The sequence below is a fragment of the Ambystoma mexicanum genome, chromosome 6p (assembly GCF_040938575.1).
Source record: "Ambystoma mexicanum isolate Mex_15411 chromosome 6p, UKY_AmexF1_1, whole genome shotgun sequence".
Classification (NCBI taxonomy): Eukaryota; Metazoa; Chordata; class Amphibia; order Caudata; family Ambystomatidae; genus Ambystoma; species Ambystoma mexicanum.
In genome coordinates this window covers 659,288,934-659,303,928 of record NC_090935.1, presented here as the reverse complement: position 1 = coordinate 659,303,928, position 14,995 = coordinate 659,288,934, and the positions used below count along the sequence as shown (strand labels likewise).

The 14,995-nt window shown below is 47.2% G+C and overlaps 1 long non-coding RNA gene across 1 annotated transcript in view; it reads left to right on the top strand.

Annotated features, from left to right (window-relative positions):
• The window catches only part of LOC138510960 (uncharacterized), a 110,635-nt gene extending 109,709 nt beyond the window's left edge, over positions 1–926 (top strand). Inside the window, exon 3 of the long non-coding RNA XR_011280496.1 lies at positions 540–926. This is a non-coding gene — a long non-coding RNA (uncharacterized lncRNA). The remainder of the gene's footprint in view (positions 1–539) is intronic.
• Positions 927–14,995: the final 14,069 nt, after the last annotated feature.

Below are 14,995 nucleotides of genomic sequence, written 5' to 3'. Positions count from 1 at the left end.
CAGCACTTGCGTATTTGAAATGTACGAATTAGAACCAGCCACCCTGACTGCAAATAGTACAAGGCGGTAATAGTACTGTTTTGGCTTTTTCCGATTACCACTTTTTGAGACCAAGACAAATGGTGAAGGTGAATCCATAGTCAAATGTGATCTAGACTACAGTAACAAGGATTAATGACCGACAGGCTCAGCAACCACAGATACCAACCAATGGTAAGCCATGTGCAACATACCTGCTCAAAACGTGTACCACAGCAGTATTGGAGCACACAATAGGTAGCTAGCTATAGCAAGAACATAGATGCTATTAATTATGGTCGGCATCCAACTTTGTATTTTCCAAATTACACCCGAGCATGGAACATGCTCACATGTCCTTGTTTTTGCTTGATAACTGACAAGACTATGAAAGCCCATGAGTAGTTATAAGCACAGTAAAAATGTGTGTTCCATCTAATTAGTAAAGATGGTTCCTTGACTTATTAAAAAGGTCAACATAACACATATGGATGATTACACCAGTGTCTTTTCTGTTGCAGGAGAAGTCTCCAAACGCTGGTGTAGAAGAAAAGACTGACGGGTCTTGAAAAAAATGATTTCAACTGAATAATTGGTGCCTTTTTGTAACGGCACATAGAATGTAAAACTCATTGATGGTCTTTTTCAAAGTGTAGATTTTAATTGGACAACAGTGCGTTTGCTGTTCTCAGGCAGCCCCTGAAGAATTTCCTTTGTACGTTGTTTACAATAGTGTGGAAAGAAACATGTTGGGATGATGTAGATGAAGTATGAACCAGTATGAGTGAGAAATGAGTAGGATGAATGGAGTGCTTGATGTGTTTTATTGCTTGAATTTTGCACAGCATGAGACACTTTTTTCTTTGGACTAAAAGGTTGCAAATGAAACGCCTTTAAAATGACAAACGTTTTGTTACAGCATTCACTGTGTATATGACCAGTTACCAAATAGTGGTCAATCGCTAGTCCTTGTATTACGTTTGTGTTTTTAATATTGTGTTGATATTAATAAAATGTTGATACAATTTGATAGTTGCCTCTCGAGTTTGGTTGAGGCATTTGGTTTTCTCAAACCAGTGTTTGGTTGTGAACATCTCTTCAGCAACAAAATGGCTTGCCCCCTAGCATTTTCTGTTTGTTGTTAAAGGTTGTACAACCTAATTGAGGGATCGCTAGCTGTGGGCTTTAATTCCCTTGCGCCTCCCACAACCAGCAATCTGGATTCCGAGCATCCAGAGGCACGGAAACTGCTCTTCTGAACACCAGTAAAGAATGGCTCGCACCTCTCGACTCTAACTACCCTGCTGTTCTCATTCTACTTGATCTCTCCTCTACATTCAATATGGTCAACCACTCCCTCCTCATAAAGTGACTCCATGACACCCTTAGTATCTGGCAGCGGGCACTGGACTGACTGACCTCTTTCCTCACTCACCACCTCTCCCAGGTTATCCCAGGCTCTTTCTCCTCGCCTACCTCTATCTCCACCTGTGGCGTCCCCTAGGGCTCCAACCTAGCACACTGGCTCTTTAACGTCTATCTCGCCCCGCTCGCTCACCTTATTTCCACTTTCTCTCCCCACTTCCAGTGTTATGCAGATGACACACATTTCTTCAAACTTCCTTCTCCTTACTTCCTCTACTTCCTGTTAGCCTGGCCCACGTCTCCAAAGGCACACGCAAAAAAAGCACTTGCCTGTCTGTGCCTGTGCCCATTCTCTTTCCTTCCAAGGGTGGGTAGGAGCCCAGCCCAACAGCCACAGGACAGCTGCTCCCAGCCGCTCCAGCCGCAGCGTGTGATGCCCGGAATCCCTTGCCTTCCCAGGGTAAGCTGAGTGAGGCTGTGCTACGCTCGACATTCCAACGAGGAACTGCCTCCCCTGCAGCTACCGCCGAGAAGCTTTGTTCTCACTACTTATCACAATTGGCCTGTGCGGCGCCATTACACACGTAATGTAGTGCTGTTTTGAAATGGCCGCCACCTCTTCCTGTTAATCTGGTTACCTAACAACCAACACGAACCTCATTGGTCCGCCGCCAACTTTTCTCTGAAGGAGCCCGCCAGAATGCGTTAGCCGGGCCCGCGTCTCCAAAGGCACATGCTTAAAGGCACTTGCCTGTCTCTGCCTGTCCGTGTCTGCCGGACTGCACACCGCCAGGATCTTATCAGGCATTCTGTAAGTACTCTCAATGCCTACACTCCTGTAAGCGCTACGCATCTATTACTTCGCTTCACTGAACACACTTATGATCTGCCCCAACCCTCTGCGCTAGCCACCTTATCATTTACTATGCTCAAGTGATTGCGGATACGCCCCACTGGTCCTAGTTCTGTATGCACGGCGCCCCTCATCAGTAGTAGCAATTTAAATGCTATGCTTAGATTAGCCCCCTAGAGATACTACGTGCTGCTGCTGCTCTGCAACCCTGCACCTGATACTGCAATGGCAATTTATAAATGTAATTCTGCTGCAATGTTAATGCAATTGAAAAGCTACGCATAGATTAGCCCCCTAGAGATACTACCTGCTGCTGCCATTTTATGCCTACCTGTTACCGCCTTCTCTACCCACACACCATCAACCTCTCTATACACTACCCACCATACATGCAGTTATAGCCTGCCGTCTCTCCGTGACACCCACACCTCCCACCCCTACCCACACTCAGGACAGAATCTCTGTCCCCCCTGCACACACCCTCTCTCCAACACTACACGTACCCACATGAACTTCTGCTGTACCTCCCTGCTCCACGCACATGCCCACACTCACCATGCAACACTCTCAATCAACCAACACACTAGCTGCACACCTTCCCTTCCAACATTCCCCCTTCCCATTTCCTACCCTCATTCTTCACCAAATGCAACATCACAGCAACCTGTCCCACACCCACCATAACGTCACGCAAAAGACCCACCAACATCAGGAACCAACTCTTGGGGCTCCACTCAAGAGACCCCAGCACCACATACCAAGCCCCACCTAACTCATCCAAGACCACAGACACGCCTTCCAACTCACCCAAACTAGCCTCACCCACTGTAGTCTTTACACACCCTAACCCTGCTATACCTGAACCACACAACACCACACTTTCTTCCTCCCAGACCACACACAACCTACAATGAGCTCTTATCAACGCTAGATCCATCCCTGCACATGCCACTGAAATTCACAAACTCCTAATCAACTTGGACCTCGACATCCTAGACATCACTGAGACCTGGCTTCATAGCACTGCAGGGCCCGCCCTCAACCTTGCCATCCCATAGGGCTACTCCATCATCATGCAAGACCGCCTCTCATCAGTAGGAGGTGGGTAGCACTCATCATGAAAGATCACCTAGAGGCCAAACAAATCACATCCAACCTGGGTGATAACATAGACTCCCTTGCTATAAAAATTGCCCTCTCCCACAACTACACTATCACCATCAACCTTGTTTACCGCCCACCTGGCCCACTATCAGAGTTTCAGGAGAATCTCCTACATCCCCTAAAAGAAAACCTAAAAATCACCTCCAAAAGCATCTTTTTAGGTGATCTCAACCTCGGCTTCAACGATAAAAAGGACAAGCCAGCCAAATCTCTCACAAAAGCCCTAAAGGAATTAGGCTTTGACCAAATAATCTCTCTCAAACACAACAAAGGCCGCATCCTTGACTGGATAGCCGACCATAACTGTTAGGTTGACATTAGCTCCATCACTCCCACTCCATGGTCAGACCATCACATCCTTCACTTCATCATCGCCGCCTCCAAGGCCAAAAAGCAGAATCCGATTCCCCCGGGCCTTGGCAAGATGTGCCAAAAATCTCACCAAAGGTAAGATCACACCCCACCTCAGCACCCTCACAACAGATCTCAAGTCCTCGGATCCATTAGTGCTAGCAGATATCTACAAACGCACCATAAGCAATGCTATAGATATCATTGCCCCTTTACAGAACAAAAAAGCTAAAACAGTGAAACATTCTAACACTTGGTTTTCCTCGGAACTAAAAGAGCTCCGCTCTCAGAAAAGAAAGGCGCTGAACACCTGGCAAAAACTACCCTCCCCGGACTCCCTATCCTCCTACAAAAAAATCACCTCTCTATACAAAAAAGCTATAACTACAGCCAAGTCCGCATCCTACAATGAAAGAATCACGAATGTGAGTTCCAAATCCAAATAACTCTTCGCCATTTTCAAAGAACTTACCACACCAGCTACCAAATCACAAGATATTGTTAAAGAGCAACTCTATACTTGTAACTCTATACAATCTGCCCTATTGCCCTGCCCTATTGAATAAAATCGATCTCCTGCAAGAAAAAATTAAGGAGCATCACAAGAATCTGTCACAGCACATTAAATTTACCACTAGCACTGAACACTTACCCACCTCCAGCCCAGTCCCCCCGCCTGCCAAAGCCCCTATAACTCCATTCAACTTCAAGGAAGTAACTGAACATGAAGTCATTGAGATCATGAACAAGATTAAACCATCTAACTGCAAAGGAGACCCCTGCCCAGCTAGTCTCATTAAAGACTGCACCGAAACACTTGCCCCATTTCTCAAAACCTTCATCAACGCCTCCTTCAATGCCAACACAGTTCCAGACAGTCTAAAAGAAGCTTGGGTACGCCCCTTCTCAAACAACCTACTCTCGGCCCAGAAATTGCAAATAACTATAGGCCTATAACCACCGTGCCTTTCTTGCTCAAGATCCTGGACAAAGTTGCTTACACGCAAATCCAGGAATATCTAGAACCAACCACATCCTAGGCAAAAGACAGTCAGGCTTCCGACCAGGTCACGGTACTGAGTCAGTCCTACTGGACTTAAAAATAGAACTTGGGGACATCATGGACAAAGGCAAACCAGCACTCTTTCTCCTACTGTATCTGTCCACCGCTTTTGACCTTGTCAACCATGATATCTTATGCATGCACCTAAAAAATGAAGCTCACTTCTCCCCAGAAGCTATCACCTGGGTGGCCACCTTTCTAAATGGAAGACTCATGAAAGTCTTCTCAGACACAGCCTCGGCATCCCCTACCATCATCCACTGCGGCGTTCCTCAGGGCTCCTGCACCGCCAGTGTAGAGGAGGTCCCGGATATGGCCTGCACCCGACCCCCCTCAGCTCGAGGTACCAGGAGCATACTCGCCAAGGTATGTGAGGTATGAGGAGCAAATGAATCAACAAAGAGCTGCACTGGGACTCTGCCCAGTATACATCAGAAGATCCATACCCGTTGAAGCGCCCATAACCAGACAACCCTGGGCAGCCCAGTACCCCATCATACAGCCGTACCAGCCGCTGATACGAAACGAAGAGTACCTACAGACGGTCCATGAAGAGACCCAAAGAGCCCTAATGGGAGGCCAGCGGAAATGACACAAGGGCCTGAACAGACTCGGGAATGAACAAAAGCGGCTATCAAAGACAAGCATGCCAGTGCGAGTAACTATGAAAATAAATGTAATGGACACAGAGAAGAGACGATGTTAAAACGTGAGGAGACGTTGCTACGAGACAAGATGGAACCAACCGACCCGTTAAACGTGTGTAAATAGGCTTGAAACGCAAGAGGCTAAAGAAACGATACTGCTTGCAATGCTTAGTAGAAGATTAGAGCGGCAAGCGGCAACTATATATCTACCTCAATAAGGCACATTCTACAAGTGCGACTCCGTTTTGTAAAAGCAGAAATGTACCCAGGTTGCCAGAGGCCTGACAGACCAAGTTTCGTAACCCAGCCAGAGGCAAGAGAAGGAGCGGAATCGAAACTCAACAAAGAGTGGCTCAGGCCTAGGAAATCGAGGCCATCCAGAGGAAGGGAGGAGAGCGTCAGCTAACAAGACTCAAACTTCAGAGCATACCAGCCTGCCCCATGAAGGTCAAGATAAGGGGGGCCCATGCAGGTGGCGAGGCTGAAACAGAATTAAATGCACTAAAAGCTGGAAACTGAAGCAAAGTCATGGGGAACTAACACGTGACCAGCCAGGCGCGAAGATGTACCACTGCCTGATGTCATCCAGGACCCGAGAATGCCATAACTTTTCCCGATAAGAGGCTACAGTTTCGAGGCCATACCCAGCCAACTAATTGACACATAGCCCTAAGATACTGATTGATGGAAGGGAGGCAGGGTGAAACTTGGGACACCAGGCACATGGGTTTTCCATTCTGCATGCCGCTAATTAAAATGGGGATTTATGTCTGGGGGTGCAACCTACCCAATCACAATGGACCAAGTTATCTGGAGTCCTATAGATAGTAAAACCAATAGGATGTCGTACTTGTAGTGACGTCAATCACGTGTGATGTAGTGGGATGGGCGTAGACGCCCACCCGATAAGAATTATCCAATCCGCATGCTCTATTATCATATACAGATGTAGCACCTATACTTAAGTTACCTTTCCTAACCAATTATATTGCATGTCGAGTTTTGTAGAGTTAGACGTCAATGATGACGAATATTGCTTATAAGAATTGCTGTTCAACTGAAGTTCAAGGAAGTCGGAGCGAGACAGGTGATCGCAATGCTGCTGATTTCCTTCTATTTCTCTGTTTGATGTACTTATCATTAAACAGACTTCCCTTTGCCAACCTACTGAGTCCTCATTATTGAGTCGTGTTGGAGTAAGTGAATCCTGCACCCCCAGTCCTCACATGTTGCAGCTATCTTGTCTTACAAGTACTAGAGGGTGCGCACTGATCTATGGGCCTGTCAGTGTAACCACGCTCCTCTGTACACTTGGTAGCAGAGGATGGTTTTGGCCATTATTTATTGAATATATAATACTAAGACACCTTAGACCGACGGCACGAAGTAAATCCGGGCCTTCGGCAATATCACAAGACCTTTCGTCATTCCAGCTGAGTAGACTGAGAAGGTTCCCGTGGACAATGATAGAGTAAAACTTCAAAAACTGCAGTGGGTCTGAAGGAACCTGCCTTCCAAGCATAACCTTTCTCATTACCAAGGGGAGCCAATCGGACGAAAACCCTTAAAAGGCTGGAAGAGGAAGGGGCAGTGATCCCGAAGCTCCAGAGAGGAAAAGATGCGATCGGTGAGTGAAACAACAAACTCGCTACTTTGGCAAATGTCTTGTAGGCATTAGAGCAAGAAAGGGAAAGGTAACGGTGGGTGGGGAAGAAAAAATTAAAATAGTTAGAAGTAGAGAAGACTGTGTATATATATAGGGGGTAATGACTCGAGCATAAGAAAAACAAGGGATACCAGGGGGACACCTGAGATAAAAACGAAGGATTACCGGGGGGACACCTGAGAGAAAAACAAAGGGTACCAGGGGGACACCTGAGATTAAAACGAAGGATTACCAGGAGGCACCTGAGATAAAAACGTAAGCATTCGTCTTGTTCCTGCGCTTTAATACAGCAGTCAGAAGAAACGAGAACTCATAGCCCATATAATATGGGACAAATAGACTATGGTGAAGTTTAAAGACGCATCAAAGGAGTTCATTTAAACTCCATGACGGGGTATTGATTAGAAGGCAGGTATATGTATGACCAGCTGGTGTCCGTCTAGTCTGTCAAGTGTCTGTCATATGTGTTTTGGTGTACGTCGAATGTAAAATAATTGTATTATTGATTGTGTGAAATGTAATTTGGCTTTACGCGATTCTGTAACTAAGAGAGAATCGCCAACAAATTGATAGTTTTCTGAGCAAATTGATACTATAAATTTTGCCGGGAGAAGATTGGATCGGAGCTTGCGTATTTGGTGCTTGCTCATACTATTGGAAGGATACAATACTGTGTAAACATTGTTGGTGACGAAATCAAAATGGTGGAAGTTACTCCACTTGCACATTTGTGCAAGCAGCTACCCAAGCATGCACCAAAACTCAAGAAGTATAGCACAGAGTGGGTTAAGGATACCGCCCACAAAATGTTCATTCCTTGGCCACAGAACGGGTCCCTTTCTAAGGCTGTTCTACAGCATATGATGACCTTCCTACATGCCACATATACAGGCAAGAAGCTAGAGAAACGTCTTGCTGTTCTAGAATTGTGGAAGATGTTTCAAGAAACGAAGGTGGAAGAACCACCCACAGACTGGATACTAAATGTATGTACGGAGGGGGGTGAGACGCCTACTGCACCACCAGCCCCGCCTGAGCCAGTCATTGAAGAGAGTAAAACCGAGGGGCTTTACCCGCTAAGAGAACTTAAGGCAGCCACAGGGTATAGCAACCCTGCATATGAGTCGCCTACATACAGTAGTGACGACAACAAGGGAAGGGAACAGGAAAACAGTATTGCCTCCGTGGTCCCGAGGGACAAGGAGTGACACGAAGATGAAGGAAAAGATTGGGCACGGAGTTGTGCACCTCCAGATAAGGTGAAAGAGGGAAATAAACGTAAGGGAAAGTAAGGTAGAGTTGATGAGGTAGCATTCACGAAAGACGAATGGATGGGAGGTCAGATATTACTGAAGTTGGTTGGAAAAGGAAGCGATGATATGAGGCCAAGGGAGAGGTCTGATGAGACGCAAAGGAGAGAGAGAGAGAAAAAGATGGAAGTAATGGATGAAAGGACAAGAAAGAAAGATAGGCTAAGGCGAGAACAACTATATCTCGAAGAGCAAGAGAAACAGCTCAATCGTAGACAAGAGTTAGCCTGCGACCGGTACAAACAGACTAAGCAAAGGATGGAAGAAGAGTGAAGGGTACGTGAGATGAGAGTGAAGAGACGAGAAGAGGAGGAAATTAGAAGGACAAAGGAACGTAGAAACGAAAGGATGAGGGAGGTAGACAAAGCTAGAGAAGAAGCGAGGAAGCGCAAGGAAGTAGATGAGGAAACAGAACGGAAGCACAGACAGAGGGCACAGGATCTTGAATATCTGGAGCGGGAAGTTAAAAAACTGAATCCTGTTGTAGAATGGGAAGATGTAGAAGAATTCTTTCCTGCGAGCGACTCGGTGCAAGGTATAAGTGGGACAAATATTGAAGATGACTTCGACACCAGAAGCATCGGGGAAACGATTGATAAAATATACGATGAGATGGGGCTAGAACAGATATATGATGGGGGAAGGGAAGATGAATGCTTGGAGAGCACTCAGCTATATGACACTGAGGATGTCACTCAAAGTAGTGGGAGCAGGGGCCTGTCCCTAGACAGGCTGGAGATTGAGCAGAACGAAGAAGATTCAAGGAGTTGTGTAAACTGGGAGTATTCAGGATCTGACTCCGGTGGGGAAATGGAGGATGTGGCACACAAGGAAGGGAGACGGTGCGAAAAACGGCACCCAGGAGACCGAGGGGTACGATGGTCAGACGCTACCGAGTCCACAAGTAGGACACCGAAGTCTGCCGCACAGTCCGGCCGACATGAAGAAACACCCCACGGTCAGAGGGGAGTGTCAGCACCTACTTATGCAGACAGATTAAGGGCATTGACAGGAAGATGGCAAGGCGGGAATGCCACCCCCGCGGTAGACAGAAGAGCTATGGGGAGGGAAAAGGAAGACTGTGCATTCCAATTCCCGTTGCTAGAAAAGGGGGGAGCAAGACCACAATATATTCCAAGGCCACACATGGACCGAGAAAACCTAAAAAATAAGCTTCCAATGCTGACATCGGGAGCCGGGAAGTGGATACATGAGTTAGAGAAAATGACGGGGGTGTCACCTTAGCTATAGGGGACATTAAGGGCCTCCTAATCACCATACTTGGTGAAAGAGCAGACAATGTATGAAACGGGCAGGCTACCCTAGGGTAACCATAATTGACACTTCCCATGACGGAGCGCCATTTAATAACTGTAGAGCAGCGGTGTGTAAAGCGCTGCGAACGCTATATCCAGAAACTTCACATATGGGAGCTATAATGACTCGGAAAATGAAAGAGTCGGAGGATCTGTTGATTTATATCCAGAATTTCCAAGACGCGTGGGTGCTCGAAATGTATGAGTCTTGGACGAAATCTATCCCTGTATTCTACCATATATTATGACAAGGGTTGCCTGAACCGGTGCAGAAGCAGCTCAAAAAATTGGTAGGAGTAGAAGCAAAACCATGGGCCGAAAATACAGTTGACAATTGCACACTACTGCAGATTGTTGCAAGAAAAGAACCAGAAGAAGGAGGCAACTTGTAAGGGTGAGGAAGCAAAGCTGGTGCAAGAGAAACTCTCAAAGTATGCTCTCGAGGGAGCCATGCTGACAAGCCCAGCTGAACTAAGCATGCAATCAGTAGTTAACCCATCCCAGAATAACCAAGGTAGTGCGGGATTTTACCAGAGGGGAAGGGGTTTTGGAGGAAGAGGATGGCAGAGTAATCAGGGTGGGTTTCGAGGTAACCAGGGAGGCTTCCAGAATACTCAAAGTGGCTTTCAGAACGCACAGATGGGCAGTCCAGCTATGCCAGATCGACAGATGGCCTGACCACCGCCAGTGTGTTGGCTGTGTGGAATGACAGGACATGTGGCGCGCGTGTGCAGAAGCCAAGGCATGTGGCAAAATAGCCAAGGGATGGGGGCAAGCATGGTGAATCAGCCTGCCATCCCGCAGCAGGGCAGTGCACAAAATCACACAGTGCAGCAGCAGGCACCAGGCCTGCAGCAAGGTGCACAGCAAGAGGTTCAACCCCCGCACATGGGGAATGTACCGCAGGGACAAACCCAGCAGACACCACCGCAAATGTCACAGGGCACTAGCTCCGGAGGGGAGTCAACCATGGGGTTGGGGGAAATCAACAAGTATACAGTGGGCCGAATTTATATATGAAATAGGACAGCTCACGGAGGACTCTGATGTGTTCTATCCTATCAGTGACACCAGACCCTAATAGGGAACCTAGGGTGAATGTCGTCATAGGGGGTAAAGAATATTCCTTCTTAGTTGACACGGGTGCGACACGCTCGTGCATACGAGAAGGCAAATATTCCTTGCCCGCGAGGCCATAGATACACAGGCGCTCACAGTAGAGTTCCCTTTACAGACGCACTCCCTGTCTCTGTGGGAGAGTGCGAAATTAATATATCCTTATTATATTCACGTAAGACCCCAGTAAACATCCTGGGTCGGGACTTAATGACTAAGTTGAATATGACAATCTCGTTTACCGAGAAAGGTATAGTGTGCTCCACTCCAGGAATGCATTATTCGAACGTGTGCAAAATGATCAGAGCATACTCAGGGCGCATAGCCATGAGAGCTATACCGTTAGAGCCAGAAGTCTTTGCATATGGGATGCGGGTGCTCATGGCAGGATTGCCAGGCCTCGCAGATAGAACTATGAGGACACCTGATGAGTTTCTATTCAGACCCAGAATACCTATGCACGAAGAGGAGGGACAAGTATTTCCCTAATGATAAAATCTGCCGCAGTGCGAGGGAAAGTGGTATTGGTCGAAGGATATGATTACGAAGGCAGACAATGGTGTGCGATTATCGCCATCGAAGAAGGGTATCGAGTGACTGATGTCACCGATGACGATCCGTTTGAAGACCTGGAAGAGACGAGGGTGGAAGTAAGTCTCACATTTTGGGTCGAAATGAACAAACACAGAGGATGATGTTGGCGCTGATACGTCCAGAATACTTTGATGACGACATGGCCCAAGTGCCTGCCGCGATATGGACTACAGGGCCATATGACGTAGGCCTCCTGAGGGGGGCAGGTGAAGTGAAAATTAAACTGGAACCAGGAGCAATTTTACCAAGAGCACTACAATATCCTATGTCCAGAGAGGCAGATGAAGGAATCACGAAGACAATTTCCGCCATGATGGAGCAGGGCATTCTAGTGACGTCAGATTCACCTTGCAACACAGTGATTTACCCTGTCAAGAAATCAAAGGCAGGGTCTTGGCGTTTAATCCAAGATTTACGAGAATTAAACGATATAGTTGAAGCCAAATTCCCTCTAGTCCTTAATCCATCCACAATTCTGTGCAACATACCAAAATATTTAACAGTGATTGACCTGAAAAATACGTTTTTCTCAATCCCGTTGCACCATGACTCTCAAGATTCTGACGTCATTTACTTTCAGACAAATGCGCCCGAAAAGCACGAGGTTGCCACAGGGGTACTGTGAGTCTCCATCCATTTTCAACAGAGTCCTGCAGATGGACCTAAACAATATTGCAGTAGACAGTATTGTTTTGCAGTATGTGGATGACATTCTGATCTGCAGCATCACTGAGGAACAATGCAGGCACGACTCTGTCCAGCTATTGATTATCCTGGCTGAGAAAGGATATAAAGTTGATTAGGAAAAGTTACAAAACTGTCAGCGAGAGGTGCTGTACATAGGCCAGCTAATCTCTCACGAAGGGAAAAAGGTAACCCCAGAAAGGGCTGAAGCTATCATGAACACAGCTAAACCGCTCACGATAAAACAAACGCAAAGCTTCTTAGGCCTGTGCAACTATGTCAGAGCATGGGTCTTCGACTACAGCTCATATACCAAGCCCTTGCTTCAGGCACTAAGGAAGGCCCAGGCGACAGGGGAAAAAATCGAATGGACTGAGGCAATGGAAAAGGGGTTTGCAGAACTCAAGGGGGCGATTTGTGAGGCCCCAGATTTCGGGATTCCTAATTATGCAGAGGAATTCTACCTGTTCTCACACACCGATGGTAATTTTATGATGGCAGTGCTTGCGCAGCGAACCTCACTGGGGTACAAGCCTGTAGCATATTACAGCGGGAGACTGGACCCGGTCATGAAAGGCCACTTCCCATGCGAACAAAATCTAGCTGCTGCCGCGTTCGCCATTGAAAAGGCGTCATCTATTGTGATGGGGAGCTCCGTGACATTGTACGTCGAGCACTCATTATTAGTAATACTAGAGAAGCCAAAGGGCACGCTAACATCACAGGGAGCATCTGCCTATGATGTGATTATCTCCAACCCATCGATCAAAATAGTTTGATGTAAAACTGTAAACCCTGCTACGTTCATAGCTGAGCCAGTCACAGAAGGAGAACCTATACACAACTGTGCGAATTATGAGGAATTCTATGATGAAATCCCCAGGGTAAAGGAAAACGCCCTGGTGGGCGGTGAAATCATGTTCATTGATGGTTCATCAAGAATCGACCAAGAAGACGGACAAAGATACATGGGCGTGGCAGTAGTGAAACACCTGGCGAATGGGGAGTTTAAGGTACTCGTCAGTGCACGAATACCATCTCACTATTCAGCTCAAGCTGTAGAACTAGTGGCACTGATACTCGCCATTGAGAATCATGCAGACCAGGAAGTAACGGTGTACAGTTACTCTGCCTATGTGACATCTACCATGCACGCAGGCTCAGCACGCTGGAAAAGGAGGGGCTACCTCTGAGCGGACGGCACGCCAGTGCAACATGCAGCCTTATTGAACAGGCTGATAAAAGCACTACAGCTCCCAGTGGGCATAGCGGTCGTGAAATGCGCCGCCCACACCAAGGGGACAGATTTCGTGTCACGTGGAAACCATGAAGCGGACACGGAAGCCAAGCGCATGGCATCCACAAATGAAACAATCATGGACGTGGAGGTGGCATGTACCTATGAGAGGATGATGGTAGCGCGACCCACACTTAAGGCCTATAATAACATGGGGCAGACTCAGCTAATGGAACTCCAAGGGGAGGCACCTCAGGAGGAGAAAAATTTGTGGAAGCGTCGAGGGTGTTCATTAAACCCCTCTGACGGGTTGTGGATGCAAGACAGCACTGGTAAACCAGTAATGCCTGTCTCCCTGCTAAAAGTAGCATTAGAACAACTACACTACCCTATACACATGTCTAAAGAAAATATCGCTGCAACGCTCGCAGAAGACTGGTTTACACCAAATTTAGCAGACCATGTTGCGTTCTTCATGGTGAACTGCATAATCTGCCAGCAATTCACTGCTGGGCACACATTAAAAGTAATGAGAGGAGTTATCCCCCGGCCAAATGGCCCATTCCAGCACTTGCATATCGACTATGTCGACATGATTCAAGTATGCAACGGGTACAGGTATTTAATTGTGGCGGTGTGTCCATTCCCTAGATGGATAGAATCAGGTCCCTGTACACACCCAGATGCTGTCAAATTTCTAGTGAGGGAAGTGTTCGCTAGATGGGGGTGTGCGAGGTAATGAGATCAGACAACAGGGCCCACTTTGTTAATGCAGTTTTCGAACAGATCAGCTTATTACTTGGTATAAAGCACAAGTTCTTGTCGGCGCATCACCCGGAGGGAAATGGGATATGTGAGCGGCTCAACGGCCTGTTAAAGGAGAGGATAGCCAAGTTGAAGCTCACATTAAGAAAGGGATGGCTGCACTGTCTACCACTGGCATTGTATGCACTTCGGAACCAACCCGGCTCCAACCTTCATCTTACGCAGCACGAGATAGTTACAGGCAGAAGGATGAGGACCCCTCTCATCCCCCCAGATAGAGCTAGATGTGATGCCAAGCCAACTTTACAGGTTCTGGGAACAGAGATGCAGGAGTACCTTAATTGTATGACATCCAGCGCCTCTGTCATTTCAGGCCAGCTGCAGCGACAGCGAAAAGGGGACAGTGCAGCACAAAACACATCAGGAAGTGCTGAAGCTGACCCCGCACAAGGTCTACATGCATCCCTCATCTTCCCTGGAGACAACGTGCTTGTGAGGAACTTTACCAGGAAGAGGTGGGATGAGCCGCGATTCAATGGCCCTTTCATCGTAGAGGACTGCACCTCTTCCGCCGTCAAGCTCCAGGGCAGAAGGGCATGGATCTTCATAAATGACATTAAACCTTAAATAGGGGAGAGCCCTCCTGCTGCATACAACTGCGAAGAAACCACAGACAATGGGGAAGAACCTCAGCATGTGCAGACAAGATCCATGGCGAGGAAGAAGGACGCATGAGCAGCACAATAAAGGCAAAAGGAACACTGATTTAAATTGTGGCTTATAAACAAGACATTTTCTCAAACCAGTGAAGGATAATATAGGTCATAAAATGAACACTCTGTGCAT